Source organism: Plecotus auritus (genome assembly GCF_963455305.1).
Source record: "Plecotus auritus genome assembly, chromosome: 11".
NCBI classification, from domain to species: domain Eukaryota; kingdom Metazoa; phylum Chordata; class Mammalia; order Chiroptera; family Vespertilionidae; genus Plecotus; species Plecotus auritus.
The window spans coordinates 37,039,679-37,061,519 of NC_137777.1; the positions used below are offsets into that span (position 1 = coordinate 37,039,679).

The 21,841-nt window shown below is 44.5% G+C and overlaps 1 protein-coding gene across 5 annotated transcripts in view; it reads left to right on the forward strand.

Moving 5' to 3' along the window:
• The first annotated feature begins 5,841 nt into the window (after positions 1-5,841).
• The window catches only part of MTFR1 (mitochondrial fission regulator 1), a 66,546-nt gene continuing 50,546 nt past the window's right edge, over positions 5,842-21,841 (forward strand). For 2 of the 5 annotated variants that reach the window (XM_080646731.1, XM_080646734.1), the window contains exon 1: positions 5,846-5,914. The gene's annotated coding sequence lies outside the window, so the exon portion shown is untranslated. Of the gene's footprint in view, positions 5,915-6,416; positions 6,777-21,841 lie in introns of all 5 variants that reach the window. The other 3 variants (XM_080646732.1, XM_080646733.1, XM_080646730.1) reach the window with 3 other exon arrangements.

A 21,841-nucleotide genomic window follows, 5' to 3' on the forward strand; every position in this document is an offset into this window, starting at 1 on the left:
CTCGCACGCGGAGAGGACGGGCGGCTGTGTACACAGGCAGCTGAGTGCGCGGCTGGCTTTCTAAAGTGGGAGGGAGACAGAAGCTCCCGACTGCACTGAACTCCAGTTCCGGGTAAGTTTCTGGGAACCCAGACTCATTCGGGGAGAAACTGGACTATCTGGCAGTGGGCGAAACTCGAGGGTGGCTTTCTCTCAGAGGTGCTTGCAGCGATTACTGAGGGACACTGAGACCCAGGGGCCTCATAGGGCAGGGATGACGGGAAACCAGGGCTGTCTGCTCCGCCCTGAGACTCCGCCCCATCCAAGCTGAGCACAGAGGCTTTTGCAATTTTGCAAGTCTTGTCTCATAAGAGTGTCTCCAGCACAGAAGTTTTCCCAGCGTAGACACAGCTGATCCTCACAGCCAATTGGCCTGGAGGTCAATTCCTCCCAGTGATACCAACAACAATCAAGACTTAACTACAACAAGGCTGAGCACACAGTCCACAAAGGGGTGCACCAAGAGTGTCCACCTCAGGTAACTGGGGAGGCTGAGCCACTGGGCCCTAGGGGATACCTACCACACAAAGCTACTCTACCAACTCAGGGAAGCAGTGAAAATGCGGAGACAAAGAAACAGATCACAAATGAAAGAAATGGAGGAAAGCAAACGACTGAATATAGAGTTCAAAACCACGGTTATAAGATTTTTCAAGAATTTCCTAGAAAAGGCCGATAAATTTAGTGAGACCCTTGAGGATATGAAAAAGGACCAACTAGAAATTAAGCATACACTGACTGAAATAAAAAATATTATACAGAGACCTAATAGCAGACTAGAGGACTGCAAGAATCAAGTCAAAGATTTGAAATACAAAGAAGCAAAAAACACTCAACCAAAAAAGAAAAAAGAATCCAACAATATGAAGACAGTGTAAGGAGCCTCTGGGACAACCTCAAGCATACCAACATCCGAATTATGGGGGTGCCAGAAGAAGAGAGAGAGCAAGATACTGAAAACCTATTTGAAGAAATAATGACCGAAAACTTCCCCACCTGGTGAAAGAAATAGACTTAAAACTCCAGGAAGTGCACAGAACCCCAAACAAAAGGAATCAAAAGAGGACCACACCAAGACACATCATAATTAAAATGCCAAGAGCAAAAGACAAAGAGAGAATATTAAAAGCAGCAAGAGAAAAACAGTTAGTTACCTACAAGGGAGTACCCATACGACTGTCAGCTGATTTCTCAACAGAAACTATGCAGGCCATACTGGAGTGGCAAGAAATATTCAAAGTGATGAATAGCAAGAACCTACAACCAAGATTACTCTACACAGCAAAGTTATCATTCAGAATTAAAGGTCAGATAAAGAGCTTCACAGATAAGAAAAAGCTAAAGGAGTTCATCACTGCCAAACCAGTATTATGTGAAATGCTGAAAGTTATTCTTTAAGAAGAGGAAGAAGAAGAAAAAGGTAAAGATAAAAATTATGAACAACTAATACATGTCTATCAACAAGTGAATCTAAAAATCAAGTGAATAAAAAATCTGATGAACAGAATAAACTGGTGAATATAATAGAATCAGGGGCATAGAAAGGGAGTGGACTGACAATTCTCGGGGGGAAAGAGGTGTGGGGGGTGCGGGAAGAGACTGGACAAAAAGCGTACACCTATGGATGAGGACAGTGGGGGGGAGGTAAGGGCAGAGGGTGGGGTGGGAACCGGATGGAGGGGAGCTATGGGGGTTGGGGGGAGAAAGAGGAACAATTGTAATAATCTGAACAATAAAGATTTATTAAATTAAAAAAAAGAAAAGGGGAAATATTATTTTATGACCACTTGTTTCTGTTCATTTGTATTTTTATACCTTTTGATTTCCCTTTTCGTCTTGTTTCTAATAAAATCCATTTTGGAAAACCACACACACACACACAAAAAGAAACATTATGATCAATGTTTTAGGCCTGATAATGGCACTGTAGTTATGTTTTTAAAAAAGACTCCTTAAAAAAAAACTTCCTTAACTCCTGGTGATGCACACTGAAATATTTATGGTTGAAATGACATGCCTGAGATTCACGTCAAAAGAATCAAAAGGTTTGACTGTATGAGGCCCCTGGGGTTTATTCTCCAGCATCTCCAAGCAAACAAACAAAATGAATGAACGAGGCCTGGAAAGGGTATGGATAGAACCAGTAGCTATGAGTTGCTGATTGTTGAAGCTGTATGATGGACACATAAGAATTCATTGCATATGCTTCTTACTTTTGTGTATGTTTGACATTTTCCGTAATTATAATTTAAAAAATAAAACCTAATTTAAAAATATTAAAATAAAAGATTTCTGCAGGTCAGGGTATATCCCAAGACCTGGTTTATAGAAAGAAATGCCACAGTCTCTGGAAGGCAGTGATCTTTTCAACTATTTAGATATACATATTTTTGTGTTTTGTTTTTTTTTAGGTGGATATACATATTTTTGGATATACATCAGATCACTTTGTACACTGATCTGAGAAGGAAAAAAAAATAGTTTCAAGGCTTAGAACAACCAAATATACTCAACACTGCATGATTAAATCAAATAGCTCAACAATTTTTCACTGGGCACCATGGTAAACACATTCAGAGATTTACGTGACTTAAGGGGATTTAAAAGTTAACTCTCTCTCTCTCTCTCTCTCTCTCTCTCTCTCTCTCGATATTTGCCTTTAATAGTGACCAGAGCTTGAAGCCAATGGATCTGAACTATTAGGCATTTAGCTGCATGTTTGAACTTCCACCTCATGTGAGATGATATTGGCCCACCAATTAGTCCTGTAGCTGAAATCCTCTCCCAGACACATCCAGCCCCACCTTGTCTTAAAGCACCCCTCACACAGGCACTTCACTGCTCTCCCTTGTGGTCTTTTACCAGCTAGGTTTTCCTGAATTTTAACTCAGGACCATTTGAGGCCCATTCCAGTGTGTTATCTTTCCTACAGACAGGCAATCAGAGCTGGAGAAAAAGCAGAGCTAGAGAGAAAGGGTCTGGGTTTCCATGGAAGATACTGTGTACGATTTGCAGATATTACCTCCCTCACTAAATGGGATTGTCATTAAACCTAATGTGAGAAGCAGGCTGATGGACACATGTGGACACTTGTCCTCTACTTTACCACTGGATCACAATGACGTGAGCTGACTATATGTCCTTCACAGCTATTATTTATAGGGCTCTTGTGCTAAGTCAGGCATTGCCTTTAGTATTTTACATCAGTCCTCAGGGCCACCTTTGAGGCGGCTATTTTCCCCACTGAGCACATCAGAAAATTGAGACCAAGGGCAGCTGATGGGTTTGCCCAAGGCCACATAGCTGGTATGTGGCAGAGGCATAACTGAACATGGGTCGGTCTGGCTTGGAAACCCACATTCTTTCTACAACAGAATTAAGCTTCACTGTCTACCAACATGAACAAATGGAAACCTGACCTTTTGTTAAATCTCTACAAGGAAGCTGGCCCACAATGGCCCTTGATCACCTAATATACTAGCCTAATATACATTTAATAATGGATAAATCTCTTGCTTAAATAATGGCATTATAATCCTTTAATTTCCAGTTAGCAATCTGGAAGCATAGAAAGGTCAAGGGATTTTTTCAAGGCCACAAAGTGAATGAAAGCTCTGATTCTTTTCCTCTATTCAATAAATACTCCAACTAGCAGATGAAGTTACAGTCTATCTGGATTCTGCCAAGAAAGCTGAGCCATTAATTTGGGTAAAGAACTCCAGGATCAGATACACTAAAAAGAAAAATAAAGTCTATTTTCTTCTAAAATCCCCAAATGGTTTGCCTATAATCTTCTATATTTGTTTCCAAAGTTACTATAACAATCACCTTAGATTCTAGGAAGAGGCCTGGACTCATGTATTTTTTTTCAAACATTTTTATTGATTTTTAGAGTGAGAGGGAGATGGAGAGAGAGAAATATCCATGTGAGAGTGAAGCATCCATCGGTTGCCTCCTGCACACCGTCCATCGGGGACAGAGCCTGCAACCCGGGCATGTGCCCCAATCTGGAATCAAACCAACAACCAACTGAGCCACACCAGGCAGGGCTGGGCTTATGTATTTCAAACAAGCTTCAAAGTATATTTAAGAATCACTGATCTTGTGTCAGAGACAGAAATCATATTAGCTGTCCATTGTTTACCAACAAATTACTAAAAAAGGTAGCAGCTTGCCAAAACAATCATTTTTTATCTCAAATCTTCTGTGTATGAGGAATCCATGTGCAGTTTATTTTATTTATTTTTTAAAAATATATTTTATTGATTTTTTACAGAGAAAAGGAGAGGGATAGAGAGTTAGAAACATCAATGAGAGAGAAACATTGATGTGCCCGCAACCAAGGCACATGGCCTTGACAGGAATCGAACCTGGGACCTTTCAGTCCCGCAGACCGACGCTTTATCCACTGAGCCAAACCGGTTAGGGCTGCATGTGCAGTTTAGCTGGATATCTCTGGCTCAGGGTCTTCCACAAGGCTGCAATCAAGGTGCCAGTTGGGCTGCAGTCATCTGAAGGCATAAGTGGGAGAGGATCTTTCTCCAAATTCACTCACATGGCTGTTAGCAGGATTCAGTTTCTCACAGGCTGGTGGACATGGGATCTTGTGAATACCAGAAGGAAGTGACGATTGGTGGCCCTCTCAGATGCTGCCTATCACAGAAATATAAACCAAGAATGAAAACACAAATTGGAATATATTTCCCAGCTCTGTGTACTGACAGGCGCCTAGACCTCCCACTCACCCCTTTCTGATGTGTTCCCTGAGCCTCTCTGGGCAGGGTTAGCTTCCAGGCTCCCTCTCCCCATACCTTCATTATAACATTTGGTTACATACGTTAAATTTACATTTCTATCTCCCTGTTAGCCTGTAGGTTCACTGAGTGTGTGGTTCACGGCTTAAAAAAAAATCTTTGTACTGTCATAGTGGGCCCCGCAAAAGCCCTTGTTGAGTAAATGAATTAGTGTTTTGCTGAAAGAGGAAAGCCCTTGCCAGGGCAAGACTTGGGAGCCAGTATCAGAATGAGAGCGCGGGTGCCAGCCCAGTGACCTCTGGTATCAGTTACAATGGGAGGGTAAGTGACACAACCTATCAGCAACAGCCTTTTGAAAGGCTGTACATAAAATACTGATAGGTTTTCTTCCCCTACATAGGAATCTTTTATCAGGCCTTCACACACCTTGCTATATTTTCATGACAAAATTATTTGAAATCCAGCGTGTCCTAGAATATTATTTAAAAAGCACTATTAAAAAGCAGGTGTCCCAATGAATCAGAGTAAACAGATGCTGGAACTGAAGATGGTAAACTAAAATCCTCACCCATCACGCACTTTGTAGGACCCCGCACCCTCATCCTCCCTAAACACAAACGCACCGCAGATAGGAGGTCCGTAGAGGCCAAAGATGTCCCGCGTGAACACCAGCCTACAGCGTGGGATGAAAGGGCTCAACATATGTTAGGTTAACAGGGGCTTAAATCTCACAGCTTCTTTCAAGGTATTGCACACTTCAGGCTACATTCAGAAAAGGGTCGTCCCGCACACCTAGAGCCTGAGGTTTACAAACACAGTACTTCCCGGGGCGGAGCAGTGAGGCCACAAAGCGAGGTCCAAGAGAAAGCGCCCGCACCCGCGGAGCCCCGCGCGTGCGTACAATGGCTACGAGGGGCAGCCGCCGGCGCGTGGGGCGGCACCCTAGCCTTCCGCTCTGAGCCCGGGGCCCGCCTCCGGGCCGGAGGAAGCCGCTGATTGGTCAGTCTGGCCGTGGCTTGGGGAGGAGATTGGGTGATTGGCAGCAACGTCCTGGGACCGCCAAGCTGGAAGCCGGAGTAGCAGAGGAAGACGCCTCGCTGCCTCGCTGCCTCGCGGCTCAGGTGAGACTGGGGACTTGGGGGAACGGTTAGCTTCGGGTCGAGGAGGCGCCCCGGGCCTCGCGGCGCTGGGTAGTCCTGGTAACAGTCAGGGAAGGAGCGGGGTTCGGGCTTGCGGGGAGGCTGGCGGGCTTCGGGGGCCGGTTGGGTGGCTGCGCGGCGGCTGAAGGGAAGCGGAGAGGTTGTCGGCAGTCGAGGCAGCTGAAGGCCCGGAGGGGTTGGAGGTTTGGCAGAGCGGAGGGAAGTCAGCAGAATTGCCCTGGAGGCTGGGACTCACCCGTGTATCTGCCCCTCCCCCACCTTCGGAGCCTGTCGTTCGCTCGCTCACCGCCAGGCGGCGGTCCCCTCGGGTGTCGCGCCCTTTCCCCGGACGGGGCGGGCGGCGTCGGCGGCCACAGCGCGGGTCCGGCCTCGGGATTCCGGGAGGAGGAGCGCCCCGCTGGTCCCTGGGAGGCTTAGGCGGCCTCACCTGACGTGGGTGGTGGTTTGACTTGTCGCCTCGCAGAACTTCCCTGTGAATCTTCCTATGACCCGGATTTACAGTAAGCCACAAGGAAAGGACCGACCTTTGGACATGTAAAAACACGTTTTCTTATGGGAATCTTCAAACGGTGCCGAGGCTGAGAGGATGGTATAAAGAACTAGGCGTACCCGTCACCCAACTCCATCAATCACCAGTCGGTGGCCGGACTTGGTCCTCCTCCCCGGGTTAGTTGGAAGCATGTCCCGGACATATCGTTTAATCTCGTTTACATCTTTCGACGGCTTTGCGGTGGTCAGTGATGACGCTCCCCGAGGGGTTGTGTAAAATAAGGCACACGTGAAGGTGCAGACAGCGCTGATTTAGTTTGCTACAAGAATGTGGGTGAGTTCCCCCGCCGGGCAGTTTTTAACTATCCTCTGCTCAGATTTTCAAAATCACTGAAAACAAAAGTACCCAATAATCTAGTTTGACAGTCGCATTATTGGTTTTGGACGGTAAGAATAGGTTTTGGACGGTAAGAATAGTACTAGTAATTTGCATTAAAGGAGCTCTTGATATGTATGAAGCACTCTGAAATTGTTTCCACCTGTTCATTTAATTTTTACAGCAGGCGCGTGAAGTAGATACTTAATTTTACAGAGAAGGGGAAAAGGCTTAGAGAGGTTAAGCAGTTTGCTTAAGGTCATCCTGATTTAAGGGGGTGGGGCACACCTGGGATTTAGGATGCTAAACCTGGTCACGACAACGGCCTTGCTCTTTTAACCATAATTGAATGTCTTAAGAATTGCGGAGTAATGTAACTGGAAAATTATTTTCATTGAGTTACAAATCCATAATGGGGGGGGAGGGGTCCCTGGAAATTTACATGTGTACAATATCAGTATAGGCATTTTGGTTTCCTTGAAACTGTAAAATGTTAATACAATTGAATTTAAAGTTATGAGCCACATATATAGGTGTAGTTCAATAAGTACAAGTGTCTGTCCTCCCCCCCTATAGTATATGCCAGTTAAAGGGGCATGGAAAAGGGGTAAAAATATATACATCAGTGAATAATCTCTACCTTCTTTTGGCACTTAGCATATATTGGCTGTTTATTCTGAATACTTTCATCTGTATCCCTCATCTTTCCAATCTTCTACTAAGACAGAATCTTCATCCAAACAATGTTAGAGAAGTGAGTAATTAGATACAGCTGGTCTTAGTAGAGAAGACCTGTAGAATTGAGTTTGACCTGGTGCATATAAAAGGAATTGATGTGGGTAACTGGTGAACTTATGGACATAAGCAAAGGAATGGAGGAAAAAAACAGTCTGAAAAAGAGAAGAAAAGACAGCATGGTACAGTGCAGGAACTTCTGAAATACTGGTAAACTTTATTTCCCATAGGTTTGTTTTCTTGGGCAGTCTTGGTAATAAGTATTATTACTGTATCACTGATCTTTGAAATGCTAACTACTGCTCTGCTATTTAAGTATTCTTTTATGTGTTTATTGTGTGCTATTGATACAAATTACACAAGTTAGGTAAGCAACAAAAATGACACTATAATCCCATTATTTAAGGATAAACCACTAACCATGCTCTACCAGGGGTGGGCAAACTTTTTGACTCGAGGGCCACAATGGGTTCTTAAACTGGACCGGAGGGCCGGAACAAAAGCATGGATGGAGTGTTTGTGTGAACTAATATAAATTCAAAGTAAAGGAGTGGAGGGGAGAGCAAGAGAACCCTCTGCTCTTTTGGCTCCGCGGGCCGGATAGAACAGCCGAACGGGCCGGACCAGCCCACGGGCCGTAGTTTGCCCACGGCTGTGTCTAGTCACTAGACTAGGATTTGGCAAACTGACCTGAAGGCCTTACTGACCAGAGGCCTGTTTTTGTATGAACTGTGAGGTGAGAGTGGGTTTTACATTTTAAGGGGTTGGAGAAAAAATTTTAAAGACTGTTTTGTGACATGTGAAAATTATATGAAATCAAATTTTAGTATCCATAAATGATTTTTTAAAATATAGCCACACTTATTTACATATGGCCTTTGGCTACTTTTTTTTTTTTTTTTACACGAGGGCAGAGTTGAGTAGGTTGTGACAGAGACCCAAAAACCTAAAATGTTTATTATTTGGCCTTTTACAGAAAATGTGCCAGCTCCTGTGCTGGACCTTTTTTTTTTTTTTTTAATATATTTTATTGATTTTTTACAGAGAGGAAGAGAGAGGGATAGAGAGCTAGAAACATCGATGAGAGAGAAACATCGATCAGCTGCCTCCTGCACACCTCCTACTGGGGATGTGCCCGCAACCAAGGTACATGCTCTTGACCGGAATCAAACCTGGGACCTTTCAGTCTGCAGGCCGACGCTCTATCCACTGAGCCAAAACCGGTTTCGGCTGTGCTGGACCTTTTTAATGAATGTGCCTATATACTTTTTTTTTAAAAAGAAATAAAAGATATTATAATCTGGATTATGTATTGACTTTTTTTTTAGACTTAAAACTTAGGTTTTTTAGTTTGCTAAGTCTTTCATTTGCATCCCTCATCTTTCCAATCTTATGCTACTTATAAGACAGAATCTTCATCCAACAGTGTTAGAAGATTAAGAAATCAGCTGGGTTTATTCAGAGGGCAGTAGAAAAGACCTGTTAAATTGGGATTTAGGGTTTCTAGTGTAGAAGAATGATTCAGAAGCCTAGAAATAAGGTTATATTCATTGGTATGCATGAGGTGTATTTAAACAATCCTCTTTTGTTACATATTTTTGTTTTCCAATTTTTAAACAATTAAGAGGAAAGCTTTTTTTTCTGTTTTAAAAATATATTTTTATTGATTTCAGAGAGGAAGGGAAAGGGAGAGAGAAATTGAAACATCAATGATGAGAGAGAATCATTGATTGGCTGCCTCCTGCACGCCCCACACTGGGGATCAAGCCCACAACCCGAGCACGTGCCCTTGACTGGACTTGAACATGGGACCTCTCTATCCATTGAGCCAAACTGGTTAGGGCAAGAGGATAGCTTTTTCTATTCAGATTTTTGTGTGTCAGGTTATTTACGACAAATTTCTAGAAGTGAAATTGCTTTTATGTACACACTGGAGGCCTGGTGCATGAAATTCTTGCATGAGTAGGGTCCCTAGGCCTGGCTGGCGATCAGGGTCAATTGGGGCCTTCTGGCTGCTGACCAGGGCCTTCCTTCATTCTGCGCCGCCCCCTGGTGATCAGTGCATGTCATAGCAAGCGATTGAATTCCCAGTTTCCCGGTCAAATTCTCTAGGGCAGGGGTCAGCAAACTCATTAGTCAACAGAGCCAAATATCAACAGTACAACGATTGAAATTTCTTTTGAGAGCCAAATTTTTTAAACTTCTTCTAACGCCACTTCTTCAAAATAGACTCGCCCAGGCCGTGGTATTTTGTGGAAGAGCCACACTCACGAGCCGCGGTTTGCCAACCACTGCTCTAGGGGACACTTTGCATATTAGCCTGTTTTATATATATATAGATTGTTAGGTTGCCCACAAGAAAGGTTGTACTTTTCCCATGCCTTTACCAATATTGAGGTGTCTCCCTTTTCATCTTTGCCAGTTTGAGGGGGGAAAAAAGAGATAACAGTTTTAATTAACATTTCTTTGGTTAGCAGTGAGATCATTAAACATTCATATTTATTGTCTATTTGTGCTTCCACTTAAAAAATGCCTGTTTGTGTCTTTTTCCTTTTCCCATTGGGTTTCTGGTCTTTTTTTTTTTTTTCTAAATATATTTTATTGACTTTTTACAGAGAGGAAGGTAGAGGGATGGAGAGTTAGAAACATCAGTGAGAGAGAAACATTGATCAGCTGCCTCCTGCACACCCCCCACTGGGGATGTGCCCGCAACCAAGGTACATGCCCTTGACTGGAATCAAACCCTGGATCCTTCAGTCCACAGGCTGAAGCTCTATCCACTGAGCCAAATCAGTCAGGGCTGGTCTTTTACTTCTTGATTTGCAAGTACTTTATAATCATGAGGGATAATTATTTGTTATATGCAAGTGGCAAGTGGGGTTCTCCATCACTCACCTATTTTCTTTTAAATGCTGCATAATGGCTAATAAAATTGGTGTATCATCTAGGAAAGCGAGCACTCAGGGCTGCGGTTTTTGGGACCAGCACATGCCATCTCTGAAACAGTTCCTTCATTTAACAGGGGTCCTCAAACTATGGCCCGCGGGCCACATGCGGCCCGCTGAGGACATTTATCCGGCCCGCCAGGTGCCGCTGCCTGTCCTGCTTAGCAGCCGACTCGTCCCAGGCCTGCAGTGCGCATAGGAATTTGTTCATAGTTGTTTTTTTTTAAACTATAGTCCGGCCCTCCAACGGTCTGAGGGACAGTGAACTGGTCCCCTGTTTAAAAAGTTTGAGGACATCTGATTTATGATATTGAAGTTGTTGCCAGCCAGTCAATCTGCAAGTCACTATTACCAAACAAATTGTATTATATAAATTGATATTATTTAATAAATTAATTTCTCCAACTGATGTGACTAGTATAACTTGGTTGTACATTAAGATGTTAGAAGTCCGACAACTTAAATAGGAAGTTAAATTAAATCTCCATTACTGTAAAAAATAAAAATTGTAAATCTTTAATATATAACTATCTACATTATAAAAGGCAAGTGTCTCTAATGACCACAACGACCAGACGGATGACCAGTCACCATGAGGTACATTGAGCACCTCTTGGTCCCTCCCCCTCCCCCTCGAGCCCATGAGCAGTGGCTCCCGGTGGTGGGGCAGCTCGAAGCTCTAGTGGCGCGGTGGGGTGGCTTGTGGCTCCTGGCACAGAAAATTCAAACCAAGGGGGTAGGACTGAGGCAGTGGATCAGATTTTAAAATAATTGCTTTTGTGACACAAATGTGGAGCTGGGAAAGCAGTCCGGGCTAGGCAGTATCTCTCACTAGAACGATCACCATGTGTTCCTCCTCCAGCTTGCTCAGTGTCCTCAGTGCTGACTGGAAGTACTGCTGCGAAAACTCGGGCGACTCGTGGCTCCCGGCGGTGGGGCGGGGTGGCTCTTGGCGGCAGCTCACCCCTCCTTCGAAACGTCCCACCCAGCAGTGGGGGAGGGGGTAGCCTCCCTCTTTTCCAGCCCCCAACACCCTCTGAAACCCTGGGAAGAAGTGCCCACGCCCGCACTCAACCTCGCCAGTGGCTGCTGCTCCCTTCAGCTGTCAACCCACCAGCACAGGAGGAGAGGAGAGGAGGAGGGAAGCTTGTTGGTGTGACTCTGTCGTGTTCAGCCGGCCTGCCCGAAAGCTCTCCCCGTGTGCCTCCCCGCCCCGCCTCTGCCCTCGGGACTCCGCCCCTGACGCACGTTCATCAGTGTTGGCCCCATCTTGGGAAGGTCAACGCCCGGCTGACTGCCAAGGCCTCAGGCAGTAGACGCCCCACGGTTGTCATGACAAAGAGGTCAAGGGTCAAGACCAGCCTTGGGCAAACTACGGCCCGGCTGTTCTATCCGGTTCTCTTGCTCTTTCCTCTGCTCCTTTACTTTGAATTTATATTAGTTCACACAAACACTCGATCCATGCTTTTGTTCCGGCCCTCCGGTCCAGTTTAAGAACCCATTGTGGCCCTCGAGTCAAAAAGTTTGCCCATCCCTGGTCAAGACACTGCCTCTGGTTGAAGTAGGTGCTGTGGGAGCAAAGGGACCAAAAAAAAAAATGGTTATGTACAATAGCCATCTAACTCCACATGTGGTGTGCAAATTAGTATTGTTCGAACCAAATTTAGTGCTGGTGTGCCCCATTTTAAGCAGACCGCCCAAATAGACTTATGTTGATAATTCATTTTACTACAGAAAGAATGCACAAAGATTCTTGAAATAAGCAAAATACTTTGCACCTCATATTACGAAACGTTTAAACATCATTAAAAATAATCTCTATGAGTAAAGGGAGTTGATATTAGCAAAATCTAATATACCCAATTCAAAATGTCATTCAGAAATGCATCTACTATGTAAAAATCAAAGTATGGTATCTAGGATTTGGAAAAAGCAACTTTACTTTGCTCTACCTGCTCATCCCCTCAGCCTTATGCTTTGCACAAAAGTCTCAATAAAGAGATGGAGCAGAAGGAAAAGTAATGCCTCATGACACTGAAATTTATCTTTCTTCAACAAATATTTATAAAAGTTGTATTAACTTTGTTCCTGTATTATGGAAACACAATTCAGCTCTGTCCCTATCTTCATAGGGCTTACAGTCTCTGTGAATTCCCGGTAAGGTAAACATGTAAAGGGCCAAAGAAGGAGCAGGTTCCAATACAATTCTTATAAAAATTACTGAGTAAAAAACTGTCCTCACTCTCCCTCTAGAACAAGAATTAAAAGGAGCAAATAAATATAATGAATGAATCTGAACTCCTTTGGGGACCCTAACCCTCAGGGACTAACAAAGGTTTTGGGAGGCCTAAAGTTTACTGAACCTGAAGGACTAATTTTAGGGGGGGGTGTTTAATAAGGTTCAAAAATGACTTTATTTAGAATAAGAAAATAAATTACAAATAACTGTAGGCTTGGGGAATCTGTCCCTTTCTCTTTTAAATCATTTAAGGCAGGTTATCCAAAATGCTGCTGGTTTTAACTTGCTTGCTCTCTCCTCCAGAACAAATCCAGCCCTCACAGGGCTCTGAAGCTTCCTTAGCTTTACCATAAAACAACAACAACAACAAAACCCCCCACCCTCCAAAAAAATTTCAACAACACTCTTTTTCTGGATAAAATTCTTTCTTTTTAAATTTAATTTTATCAAAGTAGTAAATACATAGTTCATAATTTATCTTTTTTTCCCTAATAGGTGTGTGTAGTGTAGTGGTATATCGTTGTTTTTATTCTGTTGTTGACACTATTATAGATGCCTCCCATTTCCCCCCCTTTTGCCCTCCTCCACCCAGCCCCCCAACCTCTGGCCATCAACACACTTTTGTCTATGTCTATCCCCCTCACCTCTGATCTCTGTCAGTCCCTTCCATCCTATCTAATAAAGAGGGAATATGCTAATTGACTCCCATGCCATTGCAAAGATGGCGGTGCTCACAGCCAATAAAGAGGGAATATGCTAACTGGCTGCCCCACCGTCAAAGATGGCGCCCACAGCCAATAAGGAGGGAATATGCTAATTGACTGCCCCACCCTCAAAGATGGCAGTGCCCACAGCCACAAGTTGGCGGCGCCCAGTACCCTCAGCCCTGCCGGGGTGGCAGGCCCAGCCATTCCGCTCGCCTGCCTCCAGAGTCTCCCAGTCCCCTCAGCCCCCCAGCTGCCCAGGGCCGGCCCGAGGCGCAGGCAAGCCTTAGATGGTGGCTTCCTGAGGCTCAGGTAACCAGGGCTGGCCGAGGCTTGCGCTACCGGCAGTGGCAGCAGCAGAGGTGTGATGAGGTGTTGCCTTCCCCTGATCGCCGGGTCGCCTCCTACCCCTGAGGGCTCCCGGACTGTGAGAGGGGGCAGGCCTGGCTGAGGGACCTCCCCCCGCTTCAGTGCATGAATTTTCATGCACTGGGCCTCTAGTCCTATATAATAAAAGGCTAATATGCAAATCGACCAAATGGTGGAACATCCAGTTGCTATGACCCACACAGATCACCAGGGGGCAGATGCTTAATGCAGGGGCTGCCCCCTGGTGGTCAGTGCGCTCCCACAGGGGGAATGCCACTCAGCCAGAAGCCCTGAGCTGGGCTCATGGCTGGCAAGTGCAGCAGCAGTGGCAGGAGCCTTTCCCACCTCCGTAGTAGAACTAAGGATGTCTGACTGCTGGCTTAGGCCCATTCCCCCGAGGACATCCCTTGAGGGCTCCCAGACTGCGAGAGGGCACAGGCCGGGCTGAGGGATGCCAGCTGTATGCATGTTGGGGGCGCCCAGACCGTCAGGGGAGGGCCGTTAGGGGTGACTAGGCAGGCAGGGGAGTAGTTAGGTGCATTAGGCAGGCAGGCAGGTGAGTGGTTAGGAGCCAGTGGTCCTGGATTGCGAGAGGGATGTCTGACTGCTGGTTTAGGCCTGAGGGGCCCCAGATTGGAGAGGGTGCAGGCTGGGCTGAGGGACCCCCCTCCCCGTGCACGAATTTCGTGCACCGGGCCTCTAGTTAATATATAAACCACTATAACAGTCTTTTTCTTTAAGAAATTTTATTAATGACTTTTTGAAATAGAATTGTTGTATACTGAGTAGTATTGATATGAGATATAATATGTACTTTCAATAGAGTGGGCTAGTATCCTAGACTAGAGAGATGATTTTAGATGGAATGGAAATCAACTTTGTGTTTATTTTAGCCAAGATATCTCTTTTTATCCCAATCTGTTTGGGCTTAATTAGGTAGGGAGTGCAACCTGTAGTTAAATTTTTTAAAAGTATATTGAGAAAAATATCCTGAAATAGCAAGATTTGATTACATAGATATTACTTGGGATCAGGTTAAATTTATTTAATTTTTTAAAAAGTTAATTTAAACTAAAGCATTAAGATATGACAAAAATCATAAATCATAAAATTATAACTCATGTCTAAAGTTGGGAAATAATGTTTCCCCAAAGTTTATATATATTTATATATTGTTAATTTTATCATTTACTTCTATGGTCCAAAGATTGAATATATATATATATATAAATCTTCACCTGAGGATATTTTTTCCATTGATTTTTAGAGAGAGTGGAAGGGATGGGGAGAGACAGAGAGAGAGAAACATTGATGTGAGAGAGATATATCGATTGGCTGCCTCCTGCACATGCCCCGATGAGCTGGGGATCTAGCCTACAACCAAGGTACGTGCCCCTAGACCAGAATCGAACCAGCAACCCTTCAGTCCAAGGGCCGACATCTATCCATGGAGCCAAACTGGCTAGGGCTGAATAATTTTTAGGTTTCTCCTTTTTAGATTTCCTTTACTTTGCTAAAAAATGTAATTGGTTTCTAAAAGTTACATTACATAACTAGAGAGAAACCAAGATGGCGGCATAGGTAAACACCTAAACTGCTTCCTTGCACAACAATTTCAAAACTACAACTAAAAGACAAAATGGACATCATCCAGAACCACAGGAAGGCTGGCTGAGTGGAAATTCTACAACTAGAAGTAAGAGAAAAGCACACTGAGACTCAGAGGAGCTGCAGGAGGCAGAGGTATTGAGACGCGCATGTGGAGAAGACTGGCAACTGAGTGCGCGGCTGGCTTTCTCAAGCGGGAGGGAGACAAAGGCTCCCGACTGCTCTGAACTCCAGTTCCGGGTGAGACTCTGGGGACCCAGACTCATACGGGGTGAAACTGGACTGTCAGGAAAGAGAAAAGCACACTGAGACTCAGAGGAACTGCGGAAGGCAGAGGTACCAAGGTGCGCGCGGAGAGGGCGGGCAACTGAGTACGCGGTTGGCTTCCTCAAGAGGGAGGGAGACAAAAGCTCTCGACTGCACTGAACTCCAGTTCTGGGCGAGACTCTGGGGACCCAGACTCATACGGGGAAAAACTGGACTATCTGGCAGCGGGCGAAACTCGAGGGCGGCTTTCTATCAGAGGTGCTGCAGTGATTACCACAGGACACTGAGACACAGGGGCCTATTAGGGTAGGGCTGATGGGAAACCAATGCTGTCTGCTCCGCCCTGAGACTCCGCCCCATCCAAGCTGAGCACAGAGGCTTTTGCAGGTCTTGTCTCATAAGGGTGTCTCCAGCACAGAAGTTCTCCCAGTGTAGACACAGCTGATCCTCACAGCCAATTGGCCTGCAGGTCAATTCCTCCCAGTGATACCAACAACAATCAAGGCTTAATTAGAACAAGACTGTGCACACAGCCCACAAAGGGGTGCACCAAGAGTGTCCACCTCAGGTAACTGGGGAGGCTGAGCCACTGGGCCCTATAGGACACCTAGCACACAAAGCCACTCTATCAACTTGGGGAAGCAGCCAAAATGCGGAGACAAAGAAACAGGTCACAAATGAAAGAAATGGAGGAAAGCAAACGACTGAATATAGAGTTCAAAACCACGGTTATAAGATTTTTCAAGAATTTCCTAGAAAAGGCCGATAAATTTAGTGAGACCCTTGAGGATATGAAAAAGGACCAACTAGAAATTAAGCATACACTGACTGAAATAAAAAAATATTATACAGAGACCTAACAGCAGACTAGAGGACCGCAAGAATCAAGTCAGAGTTGAAATACAAAGAAGCAAGAAATACTCAGCTGGAAAAGCAAAAAGCAAAAAGAATCCAAAAATATGAAGATAGTGTAAGGAGCCTCTGGGACAACTTCAAGCGTACCAACATCAGAATTACGGGGGTGCCAGAAGAAGAGAGAGCAAGATACTGAAAACCTATTTGAAGAAATAATGACTGAAAACTTCCCCCACCTGGTGAAAGAAATAGACTTACAAGTCCAGGAAGCGCACAGAACCCCAAACAAGAGGAATCCAAAGAGGACCACACCAAGACACATCATAATTAAAATGCCAAGGGCAAAAGACAAAGAGAGAATATTAAAAGCAGCAAGAGAAAAACAGTTACTTACAAGGGAGCACCCATACGACTGTCAGCTGATTTCTCAACAGAAACTATGCAGGCCAGACTGGAGTGGCAAGAAATATTCAAAGTGATGAATAGCAAGAACCTACAACCAAGATTACTCTACCCAGCAAAGCTATCATTCAGAATTAAAGGGCAGATAAAGAGCTTCACAGATAAGAAAAAGCTAAAGGAGTTCATCAACACCAAACGAGTATTATATGAAATGCTGAAAGGTATTCTTTTAAGAAGAGGAAGAAGAAGAAAAAGGTAAAGATAAAAATTATGAATAATAATTACATATCTGTTAAGTGAATCTAAAAATCAAGTGAATAAAAAATCTGATGAACAGAATAAACTGGTGAATATAATAGAATCAGGGGCATAGAAAGGGAGTGGACTGACGATTCTCTGGGGGGAAGGGGTGTGGGGGGTGTGGGAAGAGACTGGACAAAAATCGTACACCTATGGATGAGGGTAGAGGGTGGGGTGGGAACCGAGTGGAGGGGAGCTATGGGGGGAAGAAAGAGGAACAATTGTAATAATTTGAACAATAAAGATTTATTAAATTAAAAAAAAAGTTACATAAGTAGTATATTAATTTGTTAAAAAACATATAAACAATACAGAAGTGCATAAGTGTAAAAAAGAAAAAGGGGAGGATTTCATTACCAATCCTCAGAGCCAATGTTAAGCTTTAGTGTCTTGTCATATCTTTTTGTATGTGTATATGTAAAATATCTATTTTACCTATGCTTTGTGGTGTATTTTTTTAAAAAATACAATCACATGTATATGTTAGCTCTTAACATTCTCATTTAGCATTTTATTATTTATAGCTCTTTTTGTTTTAATGGCCATAAACTTGAATGGGTAGGTTTGTTGAATTTAATTATTTTCTTATTAATGGACATTTAGTTTGCCTCTAGATTTTATCTTTTACAACTAATGCTTCAGTAATGGTAAATACCCTTACCAGTTTTTAAAAACTAAACATGTTGCCCTGGCTGGTGTGGCTCAGTTGGTTGAGTGTTGTCCCATGCACCGAGTGGTCACCAGTTTGATTCCCAGTCAGGGCACATGCCCAAGTATGGCTCCGGCTCCATCCCTAGTGTGCATCATGATTGATGTTTCTCTCTCTTTCCCCAGTTCTCTCCCTCTTTCCCCACCTCTCCCCCCTCTCTAAAATCAATAAAACATATTACAAAAAACTAATATCTTAATTTACAAAGGTATAATTTAGTGAGTCTTGCCAGTAAGGCAATTTTACAGATTGAATATTCAGGGAACAGTAATTTATCAAAATCACCTTTGAGGTGAATTTTCATTACTTTGCTGGGGTCAAGGACAGCACTTTTATTTTTACTTTTTAATTCTTTATTGTTTAAAGTATTACATATGTCTCCTTTTTCTTCCATTGACATCTTCCTGGCCATTCCCACCCCCTAGCACATGCCCTCACTCTCCTACTGTCTGTGTCCATTGGTTATGTATATATGCATGCATACATATCCTTTGGTTGATCTCTTAACTCCCACCCCTGCCCCCTGCCTTCCCTCTGAGGTTTGACGGTCTGTTCCATGTTTCTATGTCTCTAGATCTATTTTTGTTCATCAGTTTATATTGTTCATTGTATTCCACAAATGAGTGAGATCATGTGATATTTATCTTTCTCCAACTGGTTTATTTTGTTTAGCATAATGCTCTCCAGGTCCATCTATGCTGTTGCGAATGGTCAGAGTTCCTTCTTTTTTATAGCAGCACTAGTGGCCCAGTGCACGAAATTTGTGCACATTAAAAGGTGATTAATTAGAGGAAATAATTTAATATTGCTATTTGCCCTTTCTCTATAATAGAAGTGTCAGAGATGAAAGAAAATTAATAAAATGTATATGAAAACCTTCCTCCTGTCAGAGTCTGGGGCGCACCATGGGACCCAGACTCAAGTCCCCGCCCACCCACATGCACCTCAAAATCGCGTGAGACCCAGACCCAGCCGGCCCCCACCCCCATTGGGCTAGATCCAGACCTGGCCAATCCCACCCTTGTCAAGCCCCGCCAGGCAGGGGACGTAGCCTCTGGTCCCCTGGCCTGGTGCCAGGATGGGGGGCGTGGCCTGAGGTCTCCCAGCCCAGACTGGGACAGGGGGCATGCTTTGAGGTCCCCCATCAAGCTCCGCCAGGTGGGGAAAATGGCCTGAGATCTCCTGTCAAGCCCCACTGGGTGGGGGGGCTGTCCTGAGGTCCTCCATCAAGACTCACCAGGACGGGGGAGGGCACAGCCTCCAGTCCCCCAGCCCGGCACTGGGAGTGGGGGACAGCCTCAGGTCCCCCGTCAAGCCCAGCTGGGTGGGGGGCACGGCCTGAGTTCCCCTGACCCAGCACTGGGGGTGCACCTTGAGGTCCCCTGTCAAGCTCTGCTGGGTGGGGAAGCACGGCCTGAGGTCCCCTGTCAAGCCCCATCTGGTGGGGGGCATGGCCTGAGGTCCCGCAGCCTGGCGCTGGGGCGGGGGGAGCAGCCTGAGGTCCCCTAGCCCAGCACCAGGATGGGAAGCGCACCTTGAGGTCCCCCGTCAAGCCCCGCTGGGCAGGGGTCATGGCCTCAGGTCCCCTGGCCTGGTGCCGGGGCAGGGGGCGTAGCCTGAGGTCCCCCAGCCTGACGCCAGGGTGGGGGGTGGTGGAGCCTGAGGTCCCCTGTCAAGCCCAACAGGGGTGGGGGAGGGCATAGCCTCAGGTCCTTGCTGATTGCTTGTTAAGGCTCCTTATGGGAACTTGGCTTCAGCTGTGGGTGCAGCCATCTTTTTGACTGAGTGATGGTCAATTAGCATATTCCCTCTTTATTAGATAGGATAGTATTCCATTATGTACGTGTACCACAGTTTTATAGATGTACCACAGTTTTTTAATCCACTAATCTGCTGAGGGGCACTTACGCTGTTTCCAAATCCTAGCTATTATAAATTGTACTGCTATGAATATAGGGGTGCATATATCCTTTTTGATTGGAGTTTCTGATTTCTTGGGATATATTCCTAGAAGAAGGATTACTGGGTCAAATGGGAGTTCCAGTTTTAATTTTTTGAGGAAAATCGGTACTGTTTTCTACAGTGGCTGCATCAGTCTGCATTTCCACCAGCAGTGCACAAGGGTTCCTTTTTCTCCACTTGCTCGCCAGCACTTGTTTGTTGATTTGTTGATGATAGCCATTTTGACAGGCGTGAGCTGGTACCTCATTGTTGTTTTGATTTGCATCTCTCGGATGATTAGTGACTTTGAGCATGTTTTCATATGTCTCTTGGCCTTCTGTATGTTCACTTTTGAAAAGTGTCTATTTAGATCAGGCATCCTCAAACTATGGCCTGCGGGCCACATGCGGCCCACTGAGGACATTTATCCGGCCCGCCGGGTACCGCTGCCTGTCCTGCTTAGCAGCCAACTCGTCCCGGGCCCGCAGTGCGCATAGGAATTTGTTCATAGGTTTTTTTTTAAACTATAGTCCGGCCCTCCAACGGTCTGAGGGACAGTGAACTGGCCCCCTGTTTAAAAAGTTTGAGGACCCCTGATTTAGATCCTTTGCCCATTTTTTGATTGGATTGTCTATCTTCCTTTTGTTTGTTGTTTGTATGAGTTCCCTATAAATTTTGAAGATTAGACCCTTATCGGATATAACATTGGCAAGTATGTTCTCTCATGCAGTGGGCTCGTCTTGTTGTTTTGTTGATGGTTTATTTTGCTGTGCAGAAGCTTTTTATTTTGATGAAGTCCCATTTGTTTATTTTCTCCTGTTTCCATTGGAGATGTATCTGTAAAGGTATTGCTTCGAGAGATGTCTGATATTTTGCTGCCTGTGGTTTCTTCTAGGATTTTTATGGTTTCCCGTTTTATGTTTAAGTCCTTTATCCATTTAAAAAATATATATTTTAATTGATTTCAGAGAGGAAGGGAGAGGGAGAGAGAGATAGAAACATCCATGATGAGAGAGAATCATGGATTGGCTGCCTCCTGCATGCCCTCCACCGGGGATCCAGCCCGCAACCTGGGCATGTACTCTTGACTGGAATCGAACCTGGGATCCTTCAGTCCACAGGCTGACGCTCTCTAGCCACTGAGCCAAACCATTTAGGGCCCTTTCTCTATTTTAAGTTTATTTTTGTGTATGGTGTAAGTTGGTGGTCTAATTTCATTTTTTTGCGTGTATCTGTCCAATTTTCCCAACACCATTTATTGAAGAGACTGTCTTGATTCCATTGTACACTCTTGCCTCCTTTGTCAAATATTGCCCTAACCGGTTTGGCTCATTGGATAGAGCGTTGGCCTGGGGACTGAAAGGTCTCAGGTTCGATTCCAGTCAGGGGCATGTACCTTGGTTGGGGGCACATACCCAGTGGGGAGTGTGCAGGAGGCAGCTGATTGATGTTTCTCTCTCATCGATGTTTCTAACTCTCTCTCCCTCTCCCTTCCTCTCTGTAAAAAAGTCAATAAAATATATTTAAAAAATATTAATTGAGCATAATGGCTTGAGTTGATTTTTGGGTTCTCTGTTCTGTTCCATTGGTCTATATGTCTGTTTTTGTGCCAGTACCAGGCAGTTTTGAGAACCGTGGCTTGGTAAATGGTAATGTGATCCCTCCAACTTTGTTCTTCTTTTTCAGGGTTGCTGTGGCTATTTGGGGTCTTTTTTTTATTCCATATGAATTTTTGGAGAGTTTGTTCTAGCCCTGTGAAATATGCCATTGGTATTTTAATGGGGATTGCATTGAATCTATAGATTGCTTTGGGTAGTAAGGACATTTTAATGATGTTTATTCTACCAATCCTTGAACATGGTATATTCTTCCATTTGTTTATGTCTTCCTCTATCTTTTTTTTCAACGTCCTGTAGTTTTCTGAGTACAGGTCTTTTACTTCCTTAGTT